Source organism: Emydura macquarii, unplaced genomic scaffold, assembly GCF_026122565.2.
Source record: "Emydura macquarii macquarii isolate MOO-44397 ecotype Brisbane River unplaced genomic scaffold, CSIRO-AGI_Emac_v2 contig_719, whole genome shotgun sequence".
Taxonomy (NCBI): domain Eukaryota; kingdom Metazoa; phylum Chordata; order Testudines; family Chelidae; genus Emydura; species Emydura macquarii.
In genome coordinates this window covers 3,399,694-3,426,946 of record NW_027130856.1, presented here as the reverse complement: position 1 = coordinate 3,426,946, position 27,253 = coordinate 3,399,694, and the positions used below count along the sequence as shown (strand labels likewise).

The following is a 27,253-nucleotide window of genomic DNA, read 5'->3' as shown; positions in this document are numbered from 1 at the left end:
GCCATGTGACCTGTGTGGGTTGGGAGAAGTTGAGTCATAGGAACAGAAAGAAGGCTTTTCTTCCCCAGCTCGGATGCATTTTGCAGCAGGTTAGTGATACTGTTAACTATCCAAAAGGGCAGCCCTGATAGTGTTACTTATGGAAAGGGGAAATTGGGAGGAAAAACTAATTTATTTTATTTTAATTGTATATTTTGAATGTTGTTTGATTTTAGCCAAACTGTTTTAGTTAAATTTTCTCAACCAGAATGATTCATGAACTCCACTCTTATTTAAATGTGATGATGGGGAAAGAGTCCATTTATATTTTTGCTGCTCTGTTTTGTACTTTTCTTGTAACAGGGGTTTTAAATATTTATATACTTAATCTGAGTTGTTAGTTAATTAATTAGCTAACTAGCTAACTTGAGTGATATCAGTAGAGGGAGGAGGAAGAAAGATCTGTACAGATTCCAGTTGGATGTTTCTGCAAGCAAGAGGAAAGAAGAAATTGTGGCAGTGCTTTTGACTCAGCAGACAGTATCAATTTTGGTGATCAAAGGCTGTAACTAAGACTCAGGTGAACTGAACATAAGCTTTTGGGATCCCTGAGTTACTTCTCATTGTGTTTCTGTGGGGAACTGACATGTTTAGATTTCATTTGTTTTCTTTATTTGTTTATGTGTAATTTAAAATAATATATCTGGATTATAAAGTTAGCTTTGTTATGTTGCAGAAATTTAGTTATTCTTATGTTTCCTTATTATAAGATTTTATAATGTTGGTACTTAAAAATTGACTTAATTTCTTTTGTTCTTTCGGATTTGCTTGTGAGGAGACTGACCGTGTGCAATTCTTGCTGAAAATAGTCAGTGACTAAATTCTGGGTCTCCATATGCTTTTCTATGGGAGTTGGGTTTTTTAGGCACTGAAGAAGGGCAGTGAAGTAAACTCAAGCCATCCATAGATTATACCTACACTTACCCTTCACTAAGTCCCAGAGACCAAGTCAAATATGTCACCAACTGCTGACACGTCTCATGAGAAGACCCCTGTGCACTTCTACTGACAATGACAGAACTCAGCTTTGAAGTGAGATATACTTGATCCCTCAAGGTACACATCTTGTACACAGCGACAGCTCTCCCAACCTGCTCCAACATCTCTCCATCATTCAGTACAGTTACACATAACATAGTGAATGAAACTGGAGTGCGTGCAGATAAATGCTGCAATGCAACACAAAAATGGCAGCTTCTCATAGTTTTTCGTTATCTCGACTTATTATGGCACCAACTTTATTGAACCATTCCCAGTGACTATTGCTCCAGAGGGCAGAATTAAGGTTGCACTGTGGGATGGCATGGTCTCCTGGTTTTCAGAGGTTTAAGTTTAACCACGCTAAGTATTCTGGAAGGGCACAATTCATCACTGGGCAATGTTAACTTTGCATTAATGACACTTGGGGGCATTTAATATGTGGTAGATTTAACAAATATTAACTCTGTACACACCAGATGATTTGCTTAATGTTAGCTGCAGACCTGCAAGTGATGACACTGACGTCAGTGTTTGCCAGTTTGATGGTTGACTTGTTACCCTCCTACAGTCTTGTAAGTGTAGTCTCTCTTTGTCTACAGAGATTTAAAGTATTAAACATTTATTCTTTCTATTTCAATATAATATAGCGGCTCCTCCTGCAACTTAAAACAAAGATATTTCACACTAAAAAGTGGCTGCATAGCACATGCCCAGAAAATACTTTGCACAAAGATTTCTTTTTTACCTAGTTCATTTAACAATAATTTTACAAATATATTCAAATGATTGGAAGTAATCTGTTCACAGAAGCCATTACAGTCTCTTAGACAAGTAGAATTTATCTTCAGATTTTAAATAGGTCTTAAAACATAAGTTACTCAATTCCATATGGATGGTGAAACTCCACTGAGTATGGGAGGAGGTGTACTGACTTACACCAGGACTGAATGTGGCCCACTGTGCGTGAGGAAAACAGATTGGTGGAATATGTTGGGATCAATGTAAACCTCTACATATGTTTTCCAAACAGATTTCATTGTTTAGGAGCATGGGCATTTTTTTGTAATGTTCATGAGATATTCGGGAGTCAAATGTCAAGTTGATTTCATAGGTGCTAAAGAGATTCACATCTTGTCTTGAAGATGCTCACAAGTGCAGAACTGTACTTTGCATTATCCCTGGAAAATATTCATCTCACTGAGAAGTCACAGGAGGACAGTTGTTGACTAATGGTCATTTAACACTATGGGTTGCATATAGTGTCATTTACCAATCCCAAACATTTCACATTCTTCTTCATTATGGTTTGTGTAATTGCATGATTTAATCTGCACTAGTCAGAGGACACTCACCTGGAACGTGGGAGACCCAGGCTCAAATACCCACTCTGCTTGAAGTGGAGCAAGAATTTGAACCTAGGTCTCCTACCTCTTAGGAGAGACCCTAATCATGTGGCTACATAGCGTATTCTGTGGTGGGGTATCAATCTTTTATTGAAGCTGTTCCACTTTGTATGAAATAAACAGTCATTGCAGAAGGGACTAGAACCTGGGTCTCCCTATGCCCTAACCACTGGCCTACAGCATCACTCTCATTCTCTCTGTGATCCATTGAATATTTAAGTATTTATACGAAGTGGAACAGCTTGCTACTTGCCGGCTTAGGCTGCTCCCCATTCAGCATACTGGTTTTTGTGAATCCCATTCTTAGGCACCTAACTCTCCCCATGTATTGTATAAGGAGCCTGGACACCTACTTTAGGACTGTGGATTCCACTAGGCAGCAGTGCACTTAATGCTGGATGTTGCAAGGCTGAGTCTCAGGCCCTGTCTACACTTACCTGTAAGATTCGGCGGCAGTCGACAGGAGTTATGCAAAGTATGCAAAAAACTTGCGTAACTCCCGTCAACTGCTGAGCTTCTCTTCTGCCGCTCCATCTGCACTGCGCTGCGCTGCGCTGACGGGAACAGCGTTCCCATTGACGAAACGCTACGCTACTTTTATAGCTGGTCTTAGTACGTCAATTTCTGGATCGACTGATCAATCCAGAGAAATTGATCTGATGGCGGCAAATGGGCCGCCGTCAGTGTAGCTGTAGCCTAAGTCCCCTTTGTGGATCTAGCCCTGAGTATTCATAAGTGGAAGTGAGAGAAATTATATTCTTGGTTCAAGCATTCAGTCCACAGAAGCTCCTGGTAGACTCCCCCAGAATCATAATTTTTGCTGACTGCATGTGTAAGTTATTTACTTTGCACTCACCACTGGATTTCTCTTTTCCTATCTGGCCTGCTGCAAAAACCTGTGCTTGCTGCAGATCCTTTAGATTTGCTTCCAGCTTTGCAGTTAATATCTCTCTTTTCTTGGTTAGTTCCTTTACTTTATTCTCTAAAGAGAGAAGATGATTTTTGTGCATTAAATAGAGAAAATGTTGTATAGGTATTCTCTATAAAATGAAATAAACCAAATTTGGAACACTAAAAAGGGGATTTTTCATGTCTGCAATAACCACTCTATAAACACAAGGTGTACAATAGCTACAGACAATAATCCTAGAAAGATCTTTTAGACAATAGAATGAAACCACAGAAACCATTACATGCCATTTGGTAAAAAACTCTCTCTTGTTTGTCTTATTTTTCTAGATCTATTTTTAAATAAAATCTCCTTCATTCTTATATATTGTGTTATTTGTTACAGCATTGCACAAAGGCAGGCAATGCCTTTTGTGTACATCTGAACTGTCACAATCCTGAGCCGGGACATGTCTAGTAACCAAACAATGACAAACATTTTAAAGAAAACATATTTCCTTTTTAGGCATACACAACTGCAATCAAATTAAGTGACACTTTTTTGGTGTTAGAATAGCACTTTTCTTTAGTACATACTCCATTTCACACTCTGTGTCAAAAATGGCATTACCTGTTTCTGAATCACTGACAACTCAGAAGAAAACAATGTCCTAACAGATAAAGCATAAGATGAGATATTAATTGATGTCTGCTTCAGACTACAAAATCATACTAACAAACAGGATGCTTGCCTCTTTACACAGCTACCAATAATATGTAGGGGAAAAGCTGCATGATCTAGTGGAACTTCAATTTGAGTGACATATGCTGAAGGTCTCATGGTGCCAGTATTAAACATCCTAGGAATTTCTAAATATTATAGATAACAATTTCCTGAGTAAAAATATTGCCTCCAATAAAAGGAATGCTATATTAGATGTTGTCTTAACAGTTAAAGAGGAACTGATCACAAAACTGAAAATTAACGATAACTTAGGTACAAGTGATCATGATTTGATTATAGTGTGCAACAAGAATAAAGTCCAGACCAGTTATATATACACTTGGTGCTTTAAAGGGGCCAATTTCACAAAGCTGAAAACAAATTATGAGCCAGATCAGCTAAGAGGAAGCATTTAATCAGAAAAATGTGAATGTTTTAAGAACACTTTTCTAGATGTCCAAAATGCCACAATCAAAGAAGATGCATGTACTGGTTAAAAAAACGACCTGACTTAGAAGGGAAGTGAAGGCAGGTATAAAAAATAAAATAAATATATCAAATGGAAGAAAGGGGAAGTTGATAGTAATTAATATAAATCAGAAGCTAGGGATTGCAGAAAATTCCTAAAGGAAGAAAAAGGACACGGAAAAATAATATGGACAGAGAGTTAAGGACAATAATGAGTTTTTAAAGTATAGTAGGAACAAAAAGAATCATAATTATGGTATTAGTCCATCACTAGATGGAAATGTAATAGTCCATAATAGTGCAGAAAGGCAGAAGTGTTCAATAAATCTTTGTATTCTGTATTTGGGAAAAAGAGATGATGTTATATCATATGATAACTCTTTTCATTCCACTGTTATCTCAGGAGGATATTAAACAGCAGCTACTAATGTTAGACATTTTTAAATCAGGAGATCCAGATAACTTTCATCTGAAAATTTTAAAAGCTGACTGAGCACCTTTCTGGAATATTAATGTTCATTTTCCATAAGTCTTGGGACACTGGGAAAGGTCCAGGAAACTGGAATAAAGCTAATGTTGTGCCAATATTTAGAAAGGGCAAATAGGATGACCTAGGTAATTATAGGCCCATCAGCCTGACATTGATCCCAGTCAAGATAATGGAGTAACTGATACAGGATTCAATTAATAAAGAATTAAAGGAGGGTAATATAATTAATGCTAATCAGCATGGGTTTATGGGAAAATAAATCTGTAAAACTAACTTGACTTCTTTTTTTGATGAAATTACAAGTTTGGTTAATGAAGGTAATAGTGTTGATGTAATATACTTAGATCTCTGTAAGGCATTTGATTTGGTATTGCATATTCTGATTAAAAACTAGATAGATATAAAATGAAATGGATTTAAAGCCGGCTGATAGGTCTCAAAATGTGGAATCATCCTTGAATGGTTGTGTTTGTAGTGGGTCCAACAGAGATTGGTTCTTGGCCCTATGCTATATTACATTTTTATTAATGATCCGGAAGAAAACGTAAGATCATCACTGATAAAATTTGCAGAGGACTGAAAAATTGGGGAAGTGGTAAATAAGGAAGCAGACAGGCCTATGACACTGAGTCATCTGGATTGGTTGGTAAGTTGAGCTCAAGCAAACAATATGCATTTTAATACAACCGTAAATGTAATCTATATATATACACACACACACACATCTAGAAACAAAGAATGTAGGCCATACTTACACAATGGGGAACTCTATCTTGGGAAATAGTGACTCTGAAAAAGATTTAGGGGTTGCGTGGATAATCAGCTGAACATGAGTCCCATTGTGATTCGGTGGCCAGAAGGGCTAATGCAATCTTGTGATGCATAAAAAGGGGGATCTCAAGTATGAGTAGAGAGGTTATATTATGTCTGTATTTGACACTGGTGTGATCGCTACTGGCATACTGTGTCCAGTGCTGGGGCCCACAATTCAAGAAGGAGGTTGATAATTTGGAGAGGGTTCAAAGAAGAGCTATGGGAATGATTAAATGACTGGCAAATGTATCTTATAGAGACAGATAGATAGATTCAAGGAGTTCAATCTATCTTAAGAAAGAAAAAGTTAAAGGTTGATTTGATTATAGTCTACAAATACTTACATGGGGAGCAAATATTTAATAATGGGCTCCTCAAATTAGCAGAGAAAGGTATATCATGATGCAGTGGCTGGAAGTTGAAGCTAGACAAATGCAGACTGGAAATACACCATAAGTTTTTAACAGTGAGAATAATTAACCACTGGAACAATTTATCAAGGGTTGTGGTGGATTCTCCAACATGGACAATTTTTAAATCCAGAGTAAAGGTTTTTCTAAAAGATATGCTCCAGGAATTATTTTGGGCTAGTTATCACAACTCCTGCCTCCTGCCGGGATCCAGAAATTTACAATATTGGACTTCTATTTTCCTGATCCACAAAGTTGCCCTTATCAGATTGCGTAAAGAGAATGAACCAAGTGACATCATCAGACTCATCAGTTTGATTAAATCTTGAGTCATATATGAAATGTGAATCTGAGGTTCCTACTATTATTGTGTCTCCAGTGTGCCAGTTCCCCCCACCTTAATCCTTGTAACTCTTCTTTCTCTTCATGACTTCTCTAACAGGAGTCCAGTTTAGCCAGCCCAGGACAAGTCAGCGTTGCAACACTGATGTTCCCACAAAGGAAAGCTAAAGCTGGTAAAAGTTTCCCAGATTTCAGATCGTGTGCTGCACCTGTTTTTTTTGTTTTTTTGTTTTTTTTTCCCAGCAGCTAACCTTCAAGTTACTATTTTTATTAAGTTACAGAACCTCACTTATCTTTCCTCTCTCCCTGTGTGTGCATCTTTTTTTTTTTTTTTTTTTGGGGGGGGGGGGGGGGGGTCTTAAAAATGAAGCAGGGTCAAACTTCAACAACTTATTTTCCCCCCGCCCAATAAGAGCTTTTAATGCCATCTAAAAAACTGTCCAAGAAATTTTCCTTTGAAAATATTTTATACCGCAACAAAGAAAGGGAATAAAGTAAATGTTGAAATTAAAGTTTGACTTAACTTTTCCTTCTTTTCATATGGGCTTGACAAAAGGCTTAGAAAGTATTTCATAAGGAATGTAAGCAATGAAAGCACTATACCATACAAAGCCCAAAACAAACTTAAGTTTAATGTTTTAATAGTATAAAACGGGTTTGAAAACCCAACAACTTTCTGGGCCTCAAAATCATCATCTTTACCAATAAAACAAATCTTTACATACTAAAGCACCTATCCTGCACTCCTTAACCAGGAAAAAGCCCTTTTTACAAAGGCTCAAAAAGCCTTTACACAGCCACACAAAACTCAACTGCAGTTTTATCTGAGTAAGGAGTGCAAGATCAGAGCCTAGCTCTGTACTTACCAGTCATACTGCTTGGTTGGCTAGATGCGAGAGCCTGTGCTTGTTTCAGATCTTTTAGATTTGATTCCAGACTTGCAAGCAAAAGCTTTCTTGTTTCTGATAGCTCATATAGTTTCCTCTCTATGGCAAGAAAAATACTTTAGAATTATTAATAGTTAAATTGTATTTAAATATTCCCTTTAAAATCTGATTTACGTGAGATATTTAACTTATCTGAGCTCCATTCTCTGCCTGCTATAATTGCTTAGAAGTTGTATTCTAACTGGATATGGTCAGTGGATAATTCTTTGCCTAAGGACTCTCTGCTGAGGTAAAGTTGGAAAAGTACTTCCCATATTGGGGAAGAAAAAGTGTGTGTCAGGGGCATCATGGGAGAGAAGGGAGGGCATGGTGGAACAGTGCTAATGACTTTATTCCAATGATGTAAATTAGAGCAATTTATGATGGTCTAGTGATACAGGATTATGGAGATGCAATCAGCTCCCTTATAGCCCTCCCTCTCTTTTACCTATGCCTGAGCTCCCCTTAGGCACAATGGAGAATCTACCCACTTGTATGTAGTACATATAGACTATTTTGAAAATCCCAGCCTAACACTGTTAGGCTACCAATTCCAATTGAAATTCTATGGAAACAGGGAGCTGTGGGGTACAAAGGGATGTTTCAAGTTGTTGAGCATCAAGTAATTCCCCCACCAAAAAAAATCGCTAAAAATTCCTCATCTAGAGGAACAAGGCATTTTAGGCCAAATCTTAACTATTGTCTCTTAATGCCAATTCATGGAAGTGACTCCCATTGTTTGGGTCACAGGAATTTCTTTCCATGCCTTAAGGACCACTACAATGAAAAACAAGCAAAATAATCACAAATTATTAACTGTGACTATTCTATTATTAAAGAAAAGAAAGAGAAATAAAACACAAACAGTGGTTACTTCACTTACCATTTTACGTCTCTATGAGCAGAGCTTTCAGCAGAGATTATAATTTAAAAGTGATCTACCCTGAGGGGATGCACTTCGGTAGTTAGTTTAAGAACAAAGTATATTATTCCCAAAATCAGCAGTGATTCCAATTTTAGTGTACCATAGAAAACTAAAACAGTTATTGATTGGCAAAGTTTCCATTTAAGGTTAGGTGAATCTTATTTGTCTATCATGGATAATGAACAATTTATTAATGGGTAAAAGTGAGTAATCGTAACTAAATCCCATGAAACCACTAAGTATTGGAATTCAGTTACTTAAAACAAGCCATTCAAAGCGTGGTCTTAAGAGTGGCACATTAATGAATATTAAGAATCTTAAATTTAAATTAAATCCTGCTATTTCTGCCTCTTTACCTAGGTTAGCTTGTCTCCCCTCCAGGAATACACTGGCTAAACAATCTGCTGTTTAACAGAAGCAATTGTTACTATCTTAAATTACAATAGCATTTCATTACCCATTAAAATCATTACAAGAAAATATAAAATCTAATTCCTTGGCCATGCTTTCGCAAACTCCATCTCACCCTTGATGTTGAAGTCATGGTGATATTTTGTTGCAGAAAAAGTGATGAATTAGAAGGTCTTCTTCTTCATGCTGCTGTTTTGTGGCTTCTTCCTTCTTAGCTGTTTGTTGCTTGCTCGTAGAGGTGTCAGCTGGAACAAGCAGAGCTGAGAGGAGTGTGCTGTATTGAGTGCTGCTGTTGAAGTTGTTGCATGCTTAAGTGTTCCTTGCTCAATTTGAAGAGATTTATATTCTTCCCGCTCCATAATCTTAAAATCAAAAGCTTGTCTTTTTAACCACCAGAAATTGGTCCAACAAAAGATATTCCCTAACCCATCTTGTCTCTCTAATGTCCAGGGACCAATCTGGCTACAACTCCACTGCAAATATATTACTGAAGAAAGAAAGCCCACCTCTTTTAGGTGCTTGACTAGATTTAAATATCACCTGCTGCTACCGTCATCTTTTCATTGGCTCAACACCTTCATATGATAGTCTCAACAGCATCTTCGGCTGATGAATATACCATCTGTTAAGAGTGGTAACTGCATTTGTCTTTGTGGGGGGAAATTCTCAGAGCATCTTAAAAGTTTTAACTCCTTCCTTTATTTAGTATATTTTGTGAGATATCTCTTTTTTCCACTGGGGTTTAAAATAAGTTGAAATTCTGTTTTAAAGAAATACAAACACCCGTATTTTCCAAATAAAAATCCTTCAGCTTTCAAAAGAGACTTTGTAAATGTAAATAATCTTAAAAAAAAAATCTTTAAACCTAAATAGTCATTAAAGAAGATATTGACTTTTCATCTTTACAATCTTTAGAGAGGTGTCTCTTGTCTTTCTGTTTGGTAAGGAAATTGCTTAAGCATTGCCAGATGATATTAATAGGTAATTTATTAATAATTTTATTCTAAATAGCTTCTTATATTACTAAACATTTGTAGCATGAAATTATTTTGCTATATTTCTACATAACATTTTATGTGGTTAGCAAAATGTTTATCAGTTACTAGATGAAGACTTGCATTTAAATTCAAAACATTTGGAAATAAACATCTCAAAGGAAGCTTAAGCCATCTTTAAGCACTTAAGGACTAAACAAAGGTTTTCCCCTCTAAATGAAAACATGGAGTTACACATTACCAAAATATTTTCCACCTATACATGTTTTTCTTAAAATTAAATGTAAGAAGACTTTAGAGCGTCTAAAGAAACAAATCATTTTAAAATAAGAATTTTTTCTAGAATCTTTGTGTGTTTGAAAGCAAAGTTTTTTCCTTTCAAAAGAGATGGAGAAAGTCTCACTTTTACAATTTCTTTTTATGGCTTCTGATAAAACATGGTTTTATGGTCAAGATGTTATCGTTCCGGACCCTGGGTCTGTAATTAGTTGATGGAAAGCAGGGGTGTCCCAAGGATTTCTGAAAATGCAATCAAGGCAAAAGCAAATTTGTAGCTGTAGTGTTCAATGATCAGTCTTTTTAAGATGCAGCTTACATATTGGTCATGAAGATCCTGATCCTTGGGGGAAAAAAATGAGAATATCATCAAAGTAAAGGAACACAAATTAGTCCAATATGTCTCAGAAGGTATCATTGATGAAGTGCTGAAAGATTACAGTTCATTGCACAGGCTGAAAGGCATGACCAGGTATTCGAAAGTCCCACACCTGGTATGGAAAATGGTCTTCTACTCATCTCCTTCTCTGATTATAGGCTCCATGAAGGTTCAGCTTGCTGAAGACCCTGGAAGAGTGCAGTTTTTCTAAGAGCTCACTAATAAGGGTAAGTGGTACTGGTTCTACATTGTAGCTTAATTTAATGCCCAGTAGTTGACAAAATGACACAGGGAGCCATCCTTCTTATTCACAAAGAAGACTGAAGGACCGGCTGGGGAGACGAAAGGGTGGATGAATACCTTTTCTAGGATTTCCTGGAGATAGCTCCAGAGAACCTGTAGCTCTGACTCTGAGTGGGAACGGTTTCACCCAAAAGGGACCCCAACTCAAGGCTGGAGGTCAGTGGACAGTTATAACTGTGATGTGGCAACAATATGTCCATCTTTTATTTTTTTTATCAAACACATCTGTGAAAGCATGATATTTGCCATGTATTCCCAATGTGATTGAAAGAGTAGCAGAGGCTACCAGGATTCCTTCAGAGTTTCAAAGGTAACTCCTTTGAATTTTTGAAGCCCTCTGGCCTGTGGCCGGATTCTAGGGGGACAAGATTGCTGGCAGTATGGAGAATTAAAATAAACCTTGCTGGTCCACCAGCGAATACATGGGTTGTAGGTGAGAAGCCTCGGCATGCTGAGAATGGCCAGAGAGTCAGTGTGCAGATCAACCCGAACAGGAGGATTGCATTGTGACCTTGAAGAGTGATGCCTTCTGAGTGGGCCATTCAGTGAGTGACTGGGCTCAAAGGGAGAAGTGATCCTTCAATGGCCCACAAAATCAGGAGGAATATTGCACTGGATCAGGATATTATGTGCTCAGGCAAACTCTAAATCCATGGAATTGTTTGGAGCACTGGAGTCCACTAGAATTTCTAAGTTAACCTACAACATAGTGGGGTGCTGGAGAAGGAGAGGGAACTCGAGGCGTGTTCAACTGTGATTAGTTGGTGCCAAAATCCTGGCACACCCATGTCATAATGAAGTGTCAAAGTGAGGGGGAAGATGCCAAACCAGCCCAGACTTTTCTGTTTGGGAATGGGGTTTGCCATTCATGAACAGAAATGCAGACCAGATTTTCACAGGCCAACTTGATGTGAAGTGTCTGAGTTCACCACAATACAGGCATAGGCCCAATGCTCAACAGTGGATTTTCTCTGCATCAGAAAGATAGGGCCAGGCTTGGCAGAGGGCACCAAAGGGTGGCAGACCCCCTGGTGACACCCCCTGGCATAGGTCAAAACATTGACCTTCTTTTGTAGGTGCACTCCATCAGGTGGTCAACATTCCTAATCCCAAAATCAATCAAGGCACCCAGACTTTTGGAGGCCCAGTACAATTTGAGTTGCTTGACCACTATCCTACAGGCCTAACATAGCTTCAGTTGCTTGCTTGGCTATTCTGACCCCTGTAGCATGACATCTTTTGGTTGGCAGAGATGAATAGGACTACTGAGTAACCTTGCAGATGTCTCAGTTTCTGCATACCACTGCCCCTGAAGAAAGCCGGTCCTGTATACAGCCTTCTGAGTAAGTGCTTAGATCTCCAGGCTTAGTGAGAATGACATAGTGTAGTTAATTTTAGGCTTTGTATTTAACTAGTATATTTATAGAAAACCTTGCACATTAAAGTTTATTGATTTGCAAATCAGGCGTACCATGTCTCACTCGTATCCACACTGATCACTAAGTGCCCAGTATCAACACAGACTGGCTAGTGACTCTACTTGCATGAGCTCATCTTTGAGCTTCTCTTTGAGGCTGAACTGGAAGTGGCAGCACTCCACAGCCTCATTCCATGTGGTGTCACCTACCAGATGCTGAAAATCCATGGCATAATTAGTAACTGGCAAACATCCCTGCTTCAAGGTCTGGAGTATGGCCTTGACTCTGAGCACACAGCTTGGGTCATCAAAAAGTACTGCCATGTCTAAAGAAAGTCCTCACACTGGTTCAGGAAAGGGCTAGACTTTTCCAAAAGCAGAGAGGATCAAGTCCACACCTTCCCAGAGAGCTTGCTAAAAGTCCCACCTGACAATGATTGGTGGGAAGGACTGCGGGAGTAGCAGGAACATTCTTCATCATTGATATACAACACTACACCACCACCTTTGCCTTTATTTCTGTCTTTCTTAAACAGCACATACCCATCATGTTTAAGAAAGATTAATTTAAACTGGAAGAGGTGCAGAGAAGGGCGACTAGGATGATCTGAGGAATGGAAAACCTGCCTTATGACAGGAGACTCAAAGAGCTTAGCTTATTTAGCTTAACCAAAAGAAGGCTGAGGGGAGATATGATTGCTCTCTATAAATACATCAGAGGGATAAATACCAGGGAGGGAGAGTAGTTATTTAAGTTCAGCACCAATGTGGACACAAGAACTAATGGATATAAACTGGCCATCAGGAAGTTTAGACTTGAAATTAGATTAAGGTTTCTAACCATCAGGGGAGTGAAGTTCTGGAACAGCATTCCAAGGGGAACAGTGGGGGTAAGAAACCTAGCTGGCTTCAAGTCTGAGCTTGATACATTTATGGAAGGGATGGTATGATGGGACAGCCTCATTTGGCAATTGACTGATCTTAGATTACTAGTAGTTAATATGCCCAATAGCCTTTGAAGGGATGTTAGATGTGGTGGGTTCTGAGTTACTACAGAGAATTCTTTTCGGGTGTCTAGCTGGTGAGTCTTGCCCACATGCTCAGGGTTTAACTGATTGCCATATATGGGGTCGGTTGTCCCCAGGGCAGACTGGCAAAGGCTCTGGGTTTTTTTTTTTTGCCTTGCTCTGTAGCTTGGGGCACAGCTTATTTGCTGGTGGATTCTCTTTACCTTGAAGTCTTTAAACCATTATTTGAGGACTTTAATAACTCAGTCTTAGGTTAGGGGTTTATTACAGGAGTGGGTGGGTAAAGTTCTGTGGCCTGCATTGTGTGGAAGGTCAGACTAGATGATCATAATGGTCCCTTCTGACCTTATAGTCTATGAACATGGGAGACCAGAACTGCATACAGTATTCCAGATAAGGTCTCACCATTGCCTCGTATAATGGTAATAATGCTTCCTTATCTCTATTGGAAATACCTCACCTAAGAGATCCTAGGATTGCATTAGCCTTTTTCCTCTGTACTAGCTATTCCTGCCTACTTTGTGTCATCCGCAAATATTATTACCATACTCCCACTTTTTGTGCAAAGGTCATTAATGAAAATGTTAAATAAAATTGGTCCCAAGACCGATCCTTGAAGAACTCCACTATTATCTTCCAGCCTGACAATTCACCTTTCAGTATGTTGTAGTCTCCCCTTTAGCCACCTTTCAATTCTCATATTCATCCCCATCTTCTCAAATGTAATAATTTCCCATGGGGAATTATATCAAATGCTTTACTGAAACCCAGCTAGATTAACTCTATTGCATTTCCTTTATTGAGAAAATCCGTATCTTCTTAAAGAAAGAGATCAGGTTGGTCTGACACAATCTACTTTTTGTAAAACTATGTTATATTTTATCCCAACTACCCTTTACCTCTGTCGTCATTTACTCTCTCTTTCAAAATTTGTTCTAACACCGTGCATACAATGGAGATCAAACTAATGGGATTGTAGTTTCCCTGGATCACTTTTTTCCTTTCATAAATATAGATACTATATTTGCAATTCTCCAGTCATATGATATGACCTCCAATGATTTACAGAATCATTAAAAATCCTTGCTATTGGCCTTGCAATTTCATGTGCCAGTTCCTTTAATAGTCTTGGATAGAGATTATCCAGGCCCCCTGATTTGGTCCCATTAAGCTGTTTGAGTTTGGCTTCCACCTGGGATGTGATCATTTCTACTTCTATACCCTTGTTCCCATTAGCACAACTCAGACCACTGGGCACACCTACTGGCACCACCTCTTCTTTATTGGAAGACTATTCTTTCTTGTCTTCAGAGTCCAAGAACTGCAGGGACAGTTCAGCTTCTGGATCATTAGGTTACATACTTTTGCCTCCACTTACCCTGGTCACTAACAGAGTAGCATCTTATCATCAAAAGACACAGATCCTTCTCTAAGGATTTTAACCCTTCAAGACACAGTGTGTTGGCCTCTGGCCCTGTATTCTTATCTAACTTACCCCAAAGTGCCCATTTCTGCTATCTCCCATACTGCTAGATGCACCTCAGTGACACAAGCAAGCCCTCAATCTCCAGACCCTAAACCTTCCAAAAATGTCACCTCAGCTGAACCACCACCTTAGCCTTCTGTTATTGAGGTACATCTAGAAGAGGAGCTTGAGGAAGAACCTCAGCAGATTCCAACCCACATATCCTCTTCCCCAAATGAGGCTATAACTCCGGATCCTATATCATCTTACCATTTTCACCTAATGACCACAAGGAGCTCATGAAGAGAGTAGCTTTGGCATTGGAATTATCTGTAAAAGTTTTCCAAGAGAAACCTCACAGGTTACTGAACATTTTGCATACCACAGTTACATGTCGTGTGGTGTTGCCTATCAGTGAAGGCCTCTTAGACTCGATGAGGTTGTGAGGGCAGACTCCAATCTCAGTACCACCCACAGCTAAAAAAGAAGACTGGCATTACCAAGTTCTGGAACAGGGTTTCATATTTTTTTCCTCAACCAGTACCAAGATTGTTAGAAGAAGCAGCAGTAAACCTTAGGTCTCGGTAAGGAGACCTACGGATAAGGAGCCTGAAAAGCTCAATTTATTGCATAGGAAAAGTTACTTCACTGCCAGTTTACAAATGCAAATAACAAACTACCAAGTGGTTCTATCAGAGTATGATTGTATTAATTAGGACTCCTTTAGGGATAAATCCATAAATGTTCTAGTGTGCTTACCCAGGAGTTGAAGCCTTTTGTGGCCAAGGACCACAGAACATCATTTCAAGCAGCAGTTGATGTGGCAGACATGGTACCACGATCAATGGCAAAGGCCATAATGAAGAGAAAAGCCTTGTGGCTTCACACTTCTGGTATCCCTAATGGAGTACAATTAAACAATTGAGAACCTTCTCTTGGAAGGGGGTGCATTCTCTTCAGTGATAAAACAGATGTTGCCTTGCATACACTCAAGGACTTGCATGCAACTTCCAGGTCACTGGAAGCTTAAATGCTACTTGCAAAAGGAGAAAATATAGGCCACAGCCCTATCATTCTGTTTTCCATCTAAACATTTGATCCATCCAGATGACGTTTTCTAGGCAGAGATCATCATCTGTTTCCGCCACAGCTATTTCCCAGCAATGGATGCAGTCCTCAAAGCAACAGATTTGACCGCTTCCCTGGAAACAGAGTTACAGTTATATAATATCTTCGTGATCCATCACTTTCTTTTGGGAGCCAGTTGTAGCACTTCTACCATCTCTGAAACACCATAACCTTTGATCATTGTGTTCTAGACACTATGGAATTGGGACACACCATCCAATTTCAGACTATGCCTTAACCTGTGATAACCAAATGTTTTAGTACTGTGGCACCCTTACAGATACTTTGAAACTTGGTGGCTCCCCACAACCAAATACTGGGGTTTTTTGGTTGATTTTTGGTGGTGATTCAGGACACTAAGAGTCAAAAACTCAGGACAATAGATTCAAAAGAGACACTGGAGTTCAGATGGTTGTGTGACTTTATTTCAGCTATACACAGTTTGTTTAATTATATAATCAGATCTTAAACTTACGATTTGAAAATATGGATCATTTGGTGTATGAAGACGTTAGTGAGAAGAACGGGCCTATTTCAAACTGCATAGTTGTGCAGTGTTTGATTGAATCTCTAATACCACCAGACATAACTTGTTTTCCCAGTTTTCTACTGCTCCCAATTCTAAAAGAGATCATGCTTCTCGAAGTAATAGTCTTATAAGAAGGGTCCCTGAAAAGGGTTGGGAAAAGTGGGTTGGGAAAAGGGAGGAGGTGAATTAGATAACATATCCCTCTTTTACTGTGCTGAGCACCCACTTGTCTGATGTAATGCCTTCCCAAACACAGTAAAAGAGGACAGGCATAATCCACAGGGAGGAAACATAGTTAGTGTGCTCTCCTTGACTGAAAAGTCAAAATGACTGTTTGGAGTTGTAGCTGTCTGGTGAGACAGTTCTCCCATTGATGGCAGCTGGCAACATTTCCTAGAAGCATATTGTGACCTCTGCTGAAAAGAGGGCCTGGAGCAAGATTGAGGCCTAAACTGTTTACTTTGCCCTGGTCTACACTTACCTGGAAATTCGGCAGCAGTCAAGAGGAGTTACGCACGCTACGCAGAGTAGCTTGCATAACTCCCGTTGACTGCTGTGCTTCCATTCTGCGCGCCGTCTTCACTGCACTGCGCTGACAGGAACTGTGTTCCCGTCAACACAGCGCTACGCCACTTGAGGGGGTGAATTTACAGTGTCGACTTCCTGATAGATTGAGCGGGTCTACACTGACTGCTCAATCGATCCAGAAAGATCGATCTGACGGCGGCAACTTTGCCACTGTCAGTATAGACATACTCTTAGTGTAACTAGAGCACAAACTCCTAGCAAATGAAGCCTTAAATGGTAGTCCTTCACTAAGCAGATACTGTCATCTGTTTTGGTAGAAAATAATTTAGACCCCTCAAGGGTAAATCTTCTGTTGTGTTCTGCAGTTCCTTTGGAATGCCAGAAGTTTGCAGCCAGGAAAAGTACCTATCCTTTTCCTGATTCCATGAAGTAAAGAAATAGTCAAAATCTTGTTGAGGGACTTGATATTGGCCTTTCCACCCACTTGGCCATAGGGAGTATAGAGGCTGGGGTCTACCAAAGGATTTTTGCTGACTTTTTAATAAAGAAGTCTTCTCTGATACAAAGGGCAGGAGCAGGAGTCCTTCCTGGAGCAGGAGTCTGTAAAATATCAAGGAATGTGTCAGGGTTTTCTTTTACAGGCTCTGCCCATGTCCCTAGAGAAGTGATCTCCCTCCTCATGAGATCCTAAAAAAACTTTGAAGTCCTATGTGGGGGGAGAGGTTGACTTCCAAGTAATAGCTTCATATGGTGAAGATGAAGAAATATGTGGGGGCACAATAATTCCTCCTGCTCTATGTGGTCCAGTATAGTGGATGGAGGGATAGTAGCAGAATCCTGGTTAGAAGTCTCCTGCACTCGGAGAAGGAGACTTCCTCCTAGAGAGTGATAATGATGGAAGTCTACAGGCTCTCAGAGCAGTCCAAGACCAGTAAGGCCACTGGATACTGCATAGTCTGAGCCATTCATGGTGGGAGACCCCAGCCTGGAGCTTCTGTATAGGGAAAACTAGTCCTGGGCATTAAGTCTCAGAATTCTGGAAAAGCTGTATAGTGATCTAAAAGATCTTGATGGCAAAACGGGTTCCTCCATTTCAGAGTCCAAAGAAGAAATGTAAGTCTCTTCAGAATAGGGAGGAGCAGTCCCAATTAGGGTTCTAAATGGTCTTTTTATAAAAGACATATTGGGTTGCAAGGAAAATGAAGATCGGGAGGGTGAGAATGCCAGTGAAGTGCTGGCATAACAGGTCAGAAAGCTGATGCTATAAGAGATGGAACTGATGGTGCCGATTCCCCTGAGTGCATTACAGTGCTGGGTACATCCACAGTGCCAGATGCATTGATAGCGCCAGGTACATCAATGGAGCTGAGGACATTGATGTCAATTGCAGCAAAGGAGAGTCTGGTAGGGAAAGGCAAAGAAGATCCCTTGCCAACAAGGTGGCCAGCGGAGTAGAGAGCATCTCAGATAAGCGTATTGAGCTGATGGTGCCAGTGGAGTGAGTACATTAAATCGTCTGAAAGGAGGAAAAAGGATCCAGCATGAGTGAAGACACTGGTCTCGAGTCAACAGTGGTGCCTCAGATGGGATCGGTGGGCATTTGGATTTGTGAAGTCTCAAACCTTTATTGGAGGACCTACCGCAAAACTTTCTGGGAGAAGTCCAACACTTTGTGCATCTGTCAGCATCAGAATGCCTGGAGCGCTTTAACAAAGCTGACAGTGAACACAAAGCATGACATTTGTGACCAGACTCATGGTTGGAATCAGAAGAATCTGAAGGAGCATTTCTGGTTGATTTTGAGTCCCCTGCCTCATGATCAGGGCTAAATTCTAACACAGGGCAAATCACCTCTTGCATGAAAAAATCCATGTTTTTTAATCCTGGTGGTGAAGAAGGTACAAATGAAGCATTTGGCCCTCATGTGGTCCGCATCACACAGCTCTTGTGCCTATCTGACAGAGATAACAGACCTGTACTTGGCACACTGCTTAAAACCTGGTGATTTTTTCATACTAAAATCCTTCAAGGAACTACTAAACTATAACTAACTAAACTACTACTAAATATGACTAACTATAACTATTAGAGAGACAAGATGGGTGAGTTAATATCTTTAACTGCACCAACTTCTGCTCTTGAGAGATACTAGCTTTTAAGTTTACACAGAACTTTTATTCTGGTCTGGGAAACTTACTTTGAGTGTCACAGCTAAATACAAGATGGAACAGATTGTTCAGAATAAGTGGTTAACAGATATTTCAAGGGACCATTCAAGGTGAAGTGGCCCATTAACACCCCTCCCGTCATAGGGAGGGGAGGGTGGGGGGAATTTAAGATCCAAGGTTCATCTTTTCAGTGTTGTGCTTTCATGGTTTCCTTTGTGGATGAGGACTGATAGGTCAGATATACAATGATCGCTTTGTGAAAAGTGTTCACCGACAGGTGATGTGGTGGTTTTGTCTTTTATAATTTTCCTGTGTGAGTTCATTAGAGAGCATAGTGATTGTTTGGTTTCACCCACATAGTTGCTATTGGGGCATTTGGTGTACTAGAAGAGGTACACCACAGTTGTGATAGGCATTTTTAGGATCCATGGATCTTGAAAGATGTGTTGGGAAGGGGAGTGTTGATCATTAGAGCTATGGAAACATGTCTGCAGGTTTTGCATCTGACATTCTGGCAGCATCTAGTGCCACTTTGAGTGGGTGTGTCCTGATCTGTGGGGAGCTTGCTTCTGATGATAAGCTTGGACAGGTTGGAGAGTTGTTTCAAGGCCAGAAGAGGGGGTTCAGGAAATATTTCTTTCAGGAGGGGGTCCCTATCAAATATGGGTTGTAGTTGTTTCATGATAGCCCGTATGGGTTCCAGTGTTAAGTGGTAGGTGACAACTAGGGGTGTGCAGTCAAGGTTTTTTTCCCCCTGTACTGAGGCAGATTCTCTTGGAGTATTTGTGTGGGCCATTCCATTATGTGGTCTACTTCTCTGGTGTCCTTGTTTGGTGAAGGCAGTTTTGAGCAAGCTAAGGTGTGTATCTCAGACTTTCTCCCTGGAGTATATTCTATGGTATATGAGTGCCTGGCTGTAGATAACAGATTTTGTGGTGTGTTTGGGGTGGTAACTGGATCTATGAGGGTAGATGTGGTGATCCATGAGTTTCTTGTATATAGTTGCCTGTAGGGTCCAAAGTGGACTATTGCTGAAGCTGATCATGCAGTCCCAGAAGTTGATGCTGTTGTGGGAGTGTCCAGAGAGTGTTTAATGGACAGGCAGTGGTTGTTGAAGCAGTGGTGAAAATCTGAGGGAGTTTAAGTTGTCTATCCAGAAGATAATCCAGAAAATACCATTGATGTATCTTGGATATATCATTGGTTTCATTGTGCATTTGTCTGTCTAATATCCTGGGACCGAAAAGGCTACAACAACATTGCATATAAGAATAACTATATGCATTAAAGCTTTATGATGCTCGCTAACCAAAGCGAATGCTACAGATAACTCTCGCCAAAGGCGGTGAGAAAGAATTGAAAGGGAGGCAGCAGACACTTTTTTTATGCCCTTGTTCGGAGAGCAGCAGCACATGCACGCCTTCATGGTATTACTGGCAAAAGTCTCCAATTCTAATGCATTGGGCGCATATACACCTGCAATGGAATCTATATGTCCACAATTACTTGAAGGAGAACAGTGACCTGCAAGACGGAACAGTGAGCTCTGACTTATAGCTCTGGGTGGTGAGAAGAAACTGAGAGGGAGTTGGGGTGGCCTCACCATTTATGCCCTTCGTTGGAGATACAAGGACACTCAGGGCACATCTGCATCTGAGGAAGTGAGCTGAAGCTCACAAAAGCTTATGCCTGCTGAAATTAAATTTGTTAGTCTTTAAAGTGCTACAGAATTCTTGTTGTTTTTGCTGTATACAGACTAACACTGCTACCTCTCGGGAACTCAGGGCACATGCCACCCTGATGGGAACTGCTTAACAAAAGTTCCCTGTTCAAGTGCGTTGTGAGTGCTTCCACCTCAAATGGAATGCATATGTGACAAGTGCTTTAAGAAGAAGCAGAGAATATAGCAGGACAAAATGCACATGCAGCAAATCCTGGCCTTTCTTCTTTCATATCTGCCACCAAATCTGTACTGGGGCATGGGAACTGATAAAAGATACTAAAATGAATTAGGGAAATATTAGAAATTAAACTGAAGAGGCTAATCTTTCACTAAGTACTAGCTGTGGCACTGAGTCTTGAATCTGGATCAGATTGACCTAAGGAGGTTCCTCATTTATCTGCAATTGAGATCTGCAATTTATCTGCAAAAAAGAACTGAGGCTGCTGGAGTGCCATGCCCCTTTTATAGCCTTACCCTCAGAACATTGAGGAACAGAGAGGAGAGGGACAGAAGGAGACGTGACAATGCTCCAACAGGACTGCTATGAGAAAGTTAATTCACCAGAACTGCACAGTCAGTGCATCCCCAGAGTGGGAATAGACAGAGGCCACACAAAGAACTCAGTGGTTCCATCAATCTCTAAAAGTGAACCATAAAAACAGGTCCCTTGTGCTATCCATTTCAATTGACTTGAATCAGAGCTGGACATCTCTGAAAATCAGGCCACTCATTTAGGGGCATAGATATGGATTTACGGATCCCTAACTTTAGGAATCAAGCTTTGAATGTTTTGGCAATGGTCTTATTCTGGGGGGAGAGGGGAGATTTAATTTTGGGAAAACTATTGATGAGTTAATTGCTGAGATGACAGTCAATTTTTGATCTTCTATTAACTTCTTTCCTTAGCCCATGTTCAGTTCAGAAACTACTAGTACATCATCTTATATATGTGGGCTGCTTCTTATATATGGGAAATTGTAGAGACCCTTACCAGTTTACATAAAGTATCCAAAAGACAGAATTAAAAGTGCTATAAGTGGAAAAAATAAGTAATTTATATTCTTCTTTTAAACATTTTATCCATGAAAGAAAAAGGAATCTCCAAGTGAACTCATAATTCTGTTGACTGTACCTGTAATTTATCAATTCTGCACTCACCATCAGGTCTGTATTTTACTTCTTGGCCTGCTGCAAGAGCTTGTGCTTGTTGCAGATCTTGTAGATTTGCCTCTAGACTTGAAGCCAACATCTTTCTTTGTTCAGTTAGTTCATATACTTTTTTCTCTACAGAAACAGAAAGCTTTTAGTGTGTGTTCACTAGAAAAGTGGTTTTCAATCTGTGGTCCGCAGACCGCTCGTGATCCGCAGACTATGTTTAAGATTTCCAAAGGGGTCCGTATCTCCATTTGAAATTGTTTAGGGGTCTGTAAATGAAAAATGGTTGAAATCTTTTTTTCTAGTGCAGTGATTATTTAAACATCTGATAGGTGTTCTCTCTAACATGAAATAGACAAGGTATTTAACAAAGAAAATTGCTTTTGCATTTTTCTAATAAATATAGTATATAAATTTTCTGTAATAATCACACAAACCCATCTAGAAAGATCATTCAGATTATACAATTAAACCACTTCATAGAAACCACAGTGGTTCCTCAGGTAAAAATAATGTTTACAGTTAAAGAATGTTTTAAATTTATCTTGAAAAATTAAAAAATATTTTTTCCTGTCTGCTTACATTTTTACCTTTATAGCATAATGACATTTTGCTAAACTAGATTATGGGCTGTAGTGGGACGGGTAGAGCATATTGGGACTATCAAATGTTTATCAACTAAATGATAAGTACTAAGAACAAATCTGTTTCCACTTTAAGCATTCAGAATGGCAAACAATTTACATATCTTTATCCAGGGTGAGAACAGCTTTTTCCTTTAATACATGCTCCCTAATAGATATGGAAAATAGCACAGGGATTGCCTTGAAATCTCTTATCGATTTACAATTTCAAATAGATAACTCCCAGAACTAATTTTGGTGAATGTATCTTAATGTTAATAAAGACCTAATCCTGTACCCCAACTCAGGAAAAATGCCTGAGAATGGCTCAGTGAATCCCCACCTAGCCACACAAAACTGCTACTGAGTTTTATTCAAGTAAAGAAGTAGGATCAAGCCTTAACTCTGTACTTACCATTCATACTGCCTGGTTGGCTAGTAGCAAGAGCCTCTGATTGTTGCAGATCCTTCAAATTTGATTTCAGACTTGTAAGCAGAATTCTTCTCTTTTCTGATAGCTCATTTATATCTTTCTCTGTAAAGGTGAAACAGTTCAGTCATCAATAGAAAAAGTGAATTTAAATGTTTCCTTTCTAATCTGAATTACTTGCAATAAGACTATTAAACTGAAAAGTGGTCACTGTATATCAACAATAATTGATCTAAGAGTATGTCCACATTGCAATCAAAGATGCGTTTGCAGCACATGTAGACAAACCTGAACTAGATTTAAACTAACTAGCACTAGTACCACTAACAGTGAAGCATGGCATTCAGTGCAACCTGCACAAGTCCACCTAGGACCCTTGGTTTATTTACTTGTATAGTACTCGACAGCACAGTGAAATCCTTGCTGCTGCGAATTCACTGCTATTTGTACATGCTAGCTAAAGCTTACTTAGTTATCTCTACACATGCTGAAATCACACCTCTGACTGCAGTGTAGACATATCCTAAATAGTCCACAATAAAATTATTTCTTTTACAGGTAGGGAGAGGAAGAAATGGAATGCTCATTATCAGTGGAGTTTACTTTTCAAAGTTGTTATTGAGGCAGCCTTAGGTCTGACAAACTTTCCATGGTTTACAATAGGGAAAGCTCTTCTATAAGAAGCCAGAGGAAGTTTATTGATCCAAGACCACGATAACCACTAAGAGATTGGACAAGTGAAGCAGTAGTGCCAACAAGGAGCATTCAATATTCATGGAGCAAAGCTAAAAAAAAATCATGAGATTGGCTTACAAATCATATTATAATATAATAATCACAGAATTGTTCATCTGCCTTCTGATATTGAAACGTTTCTGGGGAAGCTGTCCATCCCCAATTTGTGTATGATCATTTCAGATTCAATATTTAAACTTAAATGGACAAGAAAAATGTGAGCTTCCACACCACCTATCAGGTTCCAGAGGTCTCAAACCCTGGTCCACAGGGCTTATAAGACCTAGGCAGGCCCAACTTGCCACTCAGTGACCTGCTAACAGCTGCTACAATAGTAGCTGAAGTCTAACAAAGCTCCTGAGCTCTGATTTGGTGGAACCCTGGCAATCCTGTTGTTCCCCAGCCTCTATTTAACCCAAGCACAGGAACAGGGTCCATGCAATGGGGTTCTCAGCTCAGGACTGCTTCTCCTGCAATACCTGCTCCTACTGGTCTCCTGGTAACCTGAGTCTGTCTGCCTCCTGGCACTTTACTCCTGGTTTACCCTCTGGCCAGTCTCTGACATCTTGGTATCTGACTCAGCCTGACTCCTACTCAGACCACTAGGTAACACTGCCCACATCCTGGTCATGACATTAGCTATTTGGAGAAGGGAGTCCACTTACCCTCTCGTAAGTGGGCAAGATGTTCTGCTATGGCAAAACCATAGCAAGGGAGAATCCAGAGTGTATCCATTCTGTTTTATGATTATAACGGAAGATTACCTATGTGAAATTTTGCAGTATCTCCAGGATTCTCAATTCTGCCTTTGTGCTCATTCACATAAAGTCAGAAAAATACACACATTTGAGACTTGTATCCCTTCACAGCAGGTACAGTGTGATTTAGGCTCTCTGTGCAGTAATTGCTGTTCTTCAAGTGATTGCACATATACACACCCACTGCTCTAAGTTGTAGACTTTTGCTAGCAGTATCGTTGGGGGAGTGCATGAGCCCTGTATGTCTTCATGCTCTCAGCCAAAGGCATACAAGACAAAGTTACTGATTCTCTCTCAATTCCTTCTCACTGCCTGCTGTGCAAGTTGGAGCTCCCCATATCTCTTTGAGTTATGGTTCTCTCCGCTAGCAATCTTTCAACTTATTGTAAATAGTTAGACTATAATGTTAATAGATAATTATAGTTTGTTATGTTTTAGTTCCCCTTTTAACAGGGATCCTTCTTTTTTACTTTGTTCCTTGGAGTTGTCTCTACCATTAGTTACGAAGAAATCTCCAGGATTTAAACAATGTCTGACCTGCCTGCCCTTTAATGATTTGCATTCCTGCTGCCTATTTTGATATGGTGACGAACTTTTAAAGGAGAAATGCAGTATCTGAAGTCCTTCCTGTCAAGACATGCAAATCCTGGCAGATATACCAGAAGGAAAACTTTCTAGAAATGGCAATGCATCCCTGTTCTGAACCAGGCTACACTGCACTTGGAGGAACAGAACACTCTTCAACAAAGATTACCCTGCCAGCTTCTTCTTCAAAAACGGTTCATGGAGAGGAATGTTCTCTCACCTCCTCTCCAGTTCTTCTTCAGAATTCCCCAAGACATCTTCTACTTGGGTTGAGAAGAATGAGTTGAGATCCCTGAAGGTTATCTCATCCCCTCAAAAGACTCTACCCTTCATAGCTCAGACAAACATTGAAAGTCCTCCAGTAGCAAAGCGACAGTGCAGCTCATGGAATGTCACTCCCTGGTATATATAAGGTGGTGCCATTTTCTCCAGTAATGATGACATTTGCACTGTTCAGACCAACATCTTCTGTATCATCTGCTGCAGTACCATCAAATTCAGTACTGACTTTCTCAACACTGGTATCTTTTGCCTTGTTGACTCCAGTACCATCAATCCCAGTGCCATCATCTTCAGCTGTAGGGGGCTTACTCCTAGCTCCATGCCCTCAACTTCATAGGCATTTCTGATGGCCAAAGACCTCCTATGCCAGATTCATTTCTCCTCTAGCACACAGCACTGACACGCAGTAGATCAACTCTGACTTGGGTGCCCACAACAAGTCTGGCATCAGTACCACCATCAGCACCATGTCCAGCTACTATTTACTGAGGGCTGTGCACCTTCAAAAAAGCAACCACCCATGACACTGACCAGGACAGCTCTTCCTTTTCCTCTTATGAATCACACAGTGGTAAAGAAGGTTTCCCCTCTAGATCATTCAGATCTTGGGCTCTGCCTCCTTCTGCATCAGAGACATTCCTGCTGCCTGTTAATTTAATTTGGTGACCTCTAGTTTTTGTGTTATGAGAAGGAGTAAATTACACTTCCTTTTTTACTTTCTAAACACCAGTCAATCATTAAACCATTTCACATAAACCACTGCGTTCTAAAATGGGGAAAATATTGCATATATTTTAAGAAGTATCTAAATATATCTTGAAAAAAAATGAAAATCTTCCTGTTCATATTTTTACCTTTTTGTTCTAATAGCATCTGCTGCAACAGACAATGAGCAGTATATTGGGACTGTATAATCCTGAGCCTGGGCATACTTATTAACTAAATGAAGCCCAGCATTTAAAACAAATGTTACCTTTCAAGCAGACAGTGGAAATCACTGTACCAAGGAAACTCTTTTTTTCAATTTGAGGACAGCACTCTTTTTTTAGGACATGTTCACATCCATGATTGAGAAATAGAAAAGGTATTGTGTTGCTGGGATTACATGAGGTATTTAGAGGGGTAATTCCAAGAATGGACTTTTGCTGAATTGATCTTCATGTTCGTAAAGGCCTAATGGTGCACACCTTACTCAGCCAAAGCTTCTGTTGAGAATGGCTCAGTGAATTACCACCTAGCCACACACAACAGCTACTGAGTTATACCTCAGTAAAGAATGTAGGTCAAGCTTTAACTCTGTACTTACCACTGACACTGACTGGTTGGCTAGCAGCAAAAGCCTGTGCTTGTTGCAGATCTTTCAGAGTTGATTCCAAACTTGTAAGTAAAAGCCTTTTTGTTTCCAATTGGTCAGATGCTTGCCTTTCTACAAAACAGAAATATTTCAGTATCATTCTTAGAAAAACTGTATTTAAATGTCCCCTTCAAAAGCTGAATAACATGAAGTAAGTTTGATCAACTTAAGAAACTATGAAACATGGTTACTATATATCTGCAATATCTATAATAAATAATCTATTAGTCTATATACAATTATAACTTTTAGGAGTAGGGAGAGAGGAGGAAACTGATAGGTAAATTTAATTGATAATCAGCATTGCATGTTGTTATTACGGCAGTTTCAGGTCTGACAAATTTCCCATGGTTTATTACAGGCAATGTTCTTCTGTGAGAAGCTATAGGAACTTCGTTGTCCCATGACCATTGCTCTGATTTTGGGAACGGGGAGGTGTGTTCATGGAGATTTGTGGAACTTACCAAAGGAGGACAAGTGAAGCAGTATTGCCAACAACTGCATGGATTTATGGAGCAGAGCATGAAATCATGAGATTGGCTTAACAACCATAATTTTAAAATATAATAATA

The 27,253-nt window shown here is 39.7% G+C and overlaps 1 long non-coding RNA gene across 2 annotated transcripts; it reads left to right on the top strand.

The window, feature by feature from the left end:
- Positions 1 to 27: 27 nt before the first annotated feature.
- On the top strand, positions 28 to 27,253 carry LOC137149285 (uncharacterized). 2 transcript variants are annotated; one of them, XR_010918721.1, is made up of 5 exons: positions 36 to 89; positions 6,659 to 6,731; positions 9,271 to 9,454; positions 10,629 to 10,697; positions 27,043 to 27,253. It is a non-coding gene; the product is annotated as an uncharacterized lncRNA (long non-coding RNA). The 2 variants fall into 2 exon arrangements; XR_010918720.1 differs by lacking the exon at positions 9,271 to 9,454 and having other exon boundaries at positions 28 to 89.